Raw genomic sequence first — 5835 nt, 5'->3', positions numbered from 1 at the left:
TTGAGAGCTGAGAGAAGTATAAAAAACATCAACCAAGAACAAGTCTAATGGACTCCTCCCTCCCTTTTCTACCTTCTTTCACCTCCTATTATTACATGTAAGTTGAAAGGGGTTCATCTTAATGGCTTCCTGCTTCCAACTATGTGGAAAGTGAATTGGAATCATTTGGAGTATTCTGAAACCTTACTGTAATCATGAACACAAAGATGCAAAAAGATGTTGAAACATCTGTTTTCCAGATTAAGAATATCACCCAGATAGTTGGGGAAAAAAGTTTTCCATTATCTCGCCTTTAATCCAATTAGCAAATACGTGTCATTCTAAAAGATTCTGGTAACCATTGCTCAGAGGGAGAACAATCCAGAAAAGAAACACAAAAAGGATATTTTCAGCACCATGAAATTTAAGGACTAAGAGAACTATGGTAAGAAAGATAATGATAAAGCTCATGCATGTAAGACTTTTATGTGGTTGGGCTCAGAGTTTTTTCACTTTATTTTATGACAAGTAAATAAATTGTTGAGTGACAAGAAGAAAATAATGTTACCTTCAAAGTGATTTCAACAGAAAAATTACTTCCCTGTGAAAATAGCAAGATCTTTCCTGACCAACAGGATTGGAATGTCAAGGGTTCAAATGCATTCACCGAGCATTTATTTCTATTTTGAATTTCCCTAAATGTTTGCCTCAACATATCCTCCCAACATTTTTGAGAGAGGTCAAGGGTTTAAGAGGGCCTGGGGTTTAAGCTAACAATTCTGGTTCACAAACATATCTCATGTCAAAGTGTGAGTGTGCTATAGAAAGTGAAGTCGCTCAGTCGTGTCCGACTCTTTGCGACCCCATGGACTGTAGCCCACCAGGCTCCTCCGTCCATGGGATTCTCCAGGCAAGAGTACTGGAGTGGGTTGCCATTCCCTTCTCCAGGGGATCTTTCCCACCCAGGGATTGAACCCGTGTCTCCTGCGTTACAGGCAGACGCTTTAACCTCTGAGCCACCAGGGAAGCCCAATATTTCTTTGAACCCTTTTTTGGGTGGGAGGGGGGGAGGCAAGAATACTGGAGTGGGCTGCCATTCCCTTCTTCAGGAGATCTTTCCCACCCAGGGATTGAACCCGGGTCTCCCGCATTGTAGGCAGACCCTTTACCGTCTGAGCCACCAGGGAAGTCTTGAGTGTGCTATAGCTGAACATAACATGGCCACATCTGTTCAGCTGCCTGGTGATTTTACTTGCAATATCCAGTGCTCCTGCAGTAAAAGGTCTCATTGTAACCTGATTCTACTTTCTATAATTGAGAATCAGGTTTGTGTTTGGTTCACAGCTGCTGATACTACTGCTGCTAACTCACTTCAGTCCTGTCCGACTCTGTGTGACCCCATAGATGGCAGCTCACCAGGCTCCCCTGTCCCTGGGATTCTTCAGGCAAGAACACTGGAGTGGGTTGCCATTTCCTTCTCCATGCATGAAGTGAAAAGTGAAAGGGAAGTCACTCAGTGTGTCCGACTCTTAGAGACCCCATGGACTGCAGCCTACCAGGCTCCTCCATCCATGGGATTTGCCAGGCAAGAGTACTGGAGTTGGGTGCCATTGCCTTCTCTGTTGGTTCACAGCTATTCATAACTAAACTTTGAGTTTCTCCACCAGAGTCTTGATGCCTGTTTCTAAAACAAATACTGTGCCTTAAAATTGGCCTACACAGATATTTTGCTTAATTGAAGAGTGAAAGAGTTTTACCCCAATTTATTCATTTCTGTAAGGACCACTGCTTGAAGGACTCTGGACTTGTGTGTGCAGTTGTGACTGAAATAAATAGGGCACAATTCCTAGCATATATGGTATACTCTTGATCAATATTTGCTGAATGAATGAAAAAAAACAGTGGCTTTAGACTGAATTATGGTGGTAAATTTGCACATGCACACACACACACACACACACACTCACTCACTCACTTCTTTTACCATTATGGGGATGAACCGGAATTCTTTAAGATGAAAAGGTTAGTTCTGGAGAAGGGAATGGCAACCCACTCCAATATTCTTGCCTGGAAAATGGACCGAGGAGCCTGGAGGGCTATAGTCCATGGGTTGCAAAGAGGTGGACACAACTGAGTGACTGAGCACCTCACTAAACTGGGGGGGGGTGCAGAAAGAAGATATAAAGCTTAGTTCTAAATAGGGATGCCTCTATTGATGTTTGATTATTACGAACCCCACCCCCACCCCCATAGGGTTCTCAGAATCTGAACTGGAGCTCCTTTCCCTGTCCTTGCAGTGAGCTGCAGACACTTGATCTCTCCAGTGGAGATTGCCAAACCTTTGCGGGCAGAAACCTGGTCTTATATCATCTTTGAAGTTCTCACTGCACCTAATTTAGGGCATACCCATAGAGAAGGTTCTATTATTATCCCCATTTTCAGATGAGGAAACTGAGGTTAAGCAGCTGAAGTCATCTTAAGTTAAAGTCAGATAGTTAGTGGTGAAGACAGTGCTAGTGTTTGATCCCTGGCAGTGTGAGGCCTGAGGCTCCTCTGCCTAGGGTAATGTATCAGAAAGGTAGCTGCTACCCTTTTCCCCCTAAAAAAAGTAAGGTAAGGAGTCAACTATGAAATTACAACTCAGAGAATAAAACTAAAAACTAAATGCTAGAAGTGAGTAATTTATAACTTAGATATTTATGAAACTGTTTATTTCAGGGATTTACTCAAAGATCCTGGCAAATAAATCCAATTCAAGAGAGAGATTCAGGGGAATCTGCTTTTCCCTCTCTATAGACACTGCCGTTCAAGTGCCAAGGAAGACCTAACCCTGTTGTGTAGGTAGTATGTATCAAAGTGTGTGGCCAGTCCTCTGGAATTGCCTGAAACTCTCCAGTGAGAAGCAAAGGGAATTTTTCTCTAGTATGGTGATCCTCTCACAGCTGATGCCCCATCCCCTGTCTCTCTTCCTTTTGGCCAGTTTGCTTCTGGAAGCTAGGCAGAACATCCTTAAAGAAATGGGCATCCTCTGCCTCTCTACTTTAAGTTATTAGTAGTTTGGGAAGCTTTGTGGAGTCTGTAGGACATGGGCCTATTAGGAGAGAAACAGAGGGATGGGGGAGTGGTGAGGGAAGAGACAGACACACAGAGACAGTGAGACATGGAGAGAGGTGAAATGACACTGAAAGTCCTTGAGAGTGTACTGACCTTAGAAAGCCTTTTAGAAACCAGTCACTAATTCAATATGATGAATTACCTTAAAGTAGCTTGTAGAGTGTTTCCTGAGAAGAATTGGAGGTCACTTCAAACGAAATAAAAACCACAGCTAATGTGCTGATGTTTTAAAGAGAAAAGGCAATTGCTAAAAATGACCATCCAATTTCCATTACTTACTACAGTCATTAGAAACAAGGAATATGTTTATTGATCTGAAGTGCTTCAAACAGTATTTTCTTTGTTCAAACCAATTTAGCTGGAGGAAAAGTCAAGAGTTTGCCTTGTGTGGGGGTAGTGTGGGGGGGGGGGGCATTGTGGAGAGAAAGAGATTCTTTACATAAAAAACTGTTGTTTTTCTATCCTAGGGCCACTCACCTAAGAAGAATAACTGGGTTTCTATTAAAGCGAAGCAATTTTTGCCCCTGATCAAGCAATTGTGGCCCCTAATCACTATTGGTTTAGCTCTAGGCCCTTGAGACTCAAAGTAGGTTTGGAATTAGCAATATCAGTATAATCTGGGCATACATTAGACAGGTAGACTCTCTGGCCCCACCCCAGTCCTAACTGAATCATAATCTAGTTTTTAACAAGATGTTTCCTGATTCATATGCACATTAATGTTTGAGAAGTACTAGTCTAGACCAACATGAATGGTTATTTCAACAGTTGATAGAAAAAAGAGATGGTTGAATAAAGGCGGAAATACTATCTGATAAAAGCACTTTTGTCCAAAGATTTGTTGGTGTTGATAAACTTGCTCCTATCCACTTAACCCAGGTTGGAAGTAAAAACTTCATAGGCCCATTCTGAAATGACGTTTACCAGCTCCAGCGTCCTCATGGTTGACTGAGCTCCCACAAATGGTTGCTGACTTTGTTTGTGTCCCCAGGTGAGCAGAAATGAGTGACCAAGCAGAAAAAAGCAGTTCCGTGCGAGAGAGACCTGCACGTCCAAGTTCTCCTGAGAAACCAAGTGAGATGGAACTGAAGCAGATGAAACGGGTGGAGCGGCAGTTAAAACGGTTGTCATTTCAAAATCCCGGGCCTCAGGTAGCCAACTTCAACCCTAAATTAAGGCAGCTGATAAAGGAAGGGCAAATGGCAAGGAAGAATGAGTTTGTTCCTGTAAAACGCGAAGTCAACAAGTATGACCAAAAGGGCAGGCTCACCTTCAATCAGGCTGACCTGTGTGACTGCCTTGATGAAGACTGCCTGGGTTGCTTCTACCCGTGCCCCAAGTGTAACTCCACCAAGTGCGGGCCCACTTGCCGCTGCAACCGCCGCTGGGTCTACCACACCATAGTCGACGAGAATGGGGAGGTCATCAGCAAGATGCCATTCGACCTCTCCGACTAGGAGCAGCCCTCCAGGCTGATCCATTTTCTCTGCTTTGCAGTTACACCAGCCTCTGTCTCCTGGGTGAATTTTAGGACTGGGGGAAAAAGTTTTAAAAATATAGTTTAGACTAGTTAGTGTTCTCTGAAGCCATAGAACCAAGTCCTTCTCTAACCTTCCTGCTGTGATGACTCAGATTCCTCCCTGGTAACCAGCAACTCCATTCCTACTCTGCTCTCGGGTTAAAAATCCCTTTCCTCTTTGCTGGTACCTTAGGAGATGGAGTTTTAGAATTCTGTAGCTGAGAGCTTGTCTTGACAAAGAACATATGTTTATAATAGTTACCGTTAGGACCTTACACATCATCAAGTCTAAATCAGAATTGCTATTTGGATTGACTTGGCACTGCATACTCATAGTCTCATGCTTTTAGTGTTACTGTTTTAACAATATTAAAAAGAAATTTGTTTTTTTAAAAAAAATTTAATAGGCCCCATGGCCACGTGACCCAACATATGAGCACAGAAGCAGAGATTCAATTTAAGTGATATCCAAAATGCCAACTGGAAGCAGACTTCAAAGGACAAATTTTAATCTAATTGTTACCTAGAAATGATTTAAAAGCAGTTTTTTAGTGGCTAAGGTTACCAGCCACACAGAACTGGCCAAAGTGGTACAAAATTCCTAAGGCCTAAGTTGCACTTGGTCTTAGAGGTATAGGATTTAAGGAAATTCAGCTAGAGTTTCTGCTGACCTCAGTGAAGATACCATCTCAGAAGACTGATGTGAAACACCTGGGCCAGGTTTGGCAGCTATTGTGCAAAACTGTTTCTAGGGAAAACCTCTATGAAAATGTTCACACCCACAGCGTCATCGGGAAAGTTTCTCTTCAGTCATCTTTGATACCAAGTTTTATTCAAATGATCTATCTGTAAGGAGAAAATTGCTTTTTCCACTTTTCCACGTTTATGTCTCATGAACATTTAATTGCTCCTTCTGAAGCTTTGGATTCGGCACAAAGAGACTTTCCACTGAACACAGTTGTGTAGGCACTGGCTGAGGCTGCAGAAATAATGGGCTAAAAATAGACAGAAGGCCCCTTTCTCTATCCCACCAAATGGCTATGTATGTTTACCCACTAGAAAATATTCACCTGAAACCACTTTTGCCTCTGACTAACTCACCCAAAATCTCTGTGTGGCAAATTCATTAATAAAAAGCATTTAATTTTCCTTACTTTGATTTTTTTGTGTGTGAGAAAGTGCGTGTGTTTTAGACCCAAGAGAGAAAGAAAAACTTCTTTCCC

The 5835-nt window shown here is 42.4% G+C and overlaps 1 pseudogene; it reads left to right on the top strand.

Annotated features, from left to right (window-relative positions):
• Positions 1-4094: 4094 nt before the first annotated feature.
• Positions 4095-4550, top strand: LOC108634847 (annotated as a pseudogene).
• Positions 4551-5835: the final 1285 nt, after the last annotated feature.

This window comes from Capra hircus, unplaced genomic scaffold (genome assembly GCF_001704415.2).
Source record: "Capra hircus breed San Clemente unplaced genomic scaffold, ASM170441v1, whole genome shotgun sequence".
NCBI classification, from domain to species: domain Eukaryota; kingdom Metazoa; phylum Chordata; class Mammalia; order Artiodactyla; family Bovidae; genus Capra; species Capra hircus.
Note: the sequence above shows the minus strand (reverse complement) of the source record. Positions and strands in the feature narration are given on the sequence as shown.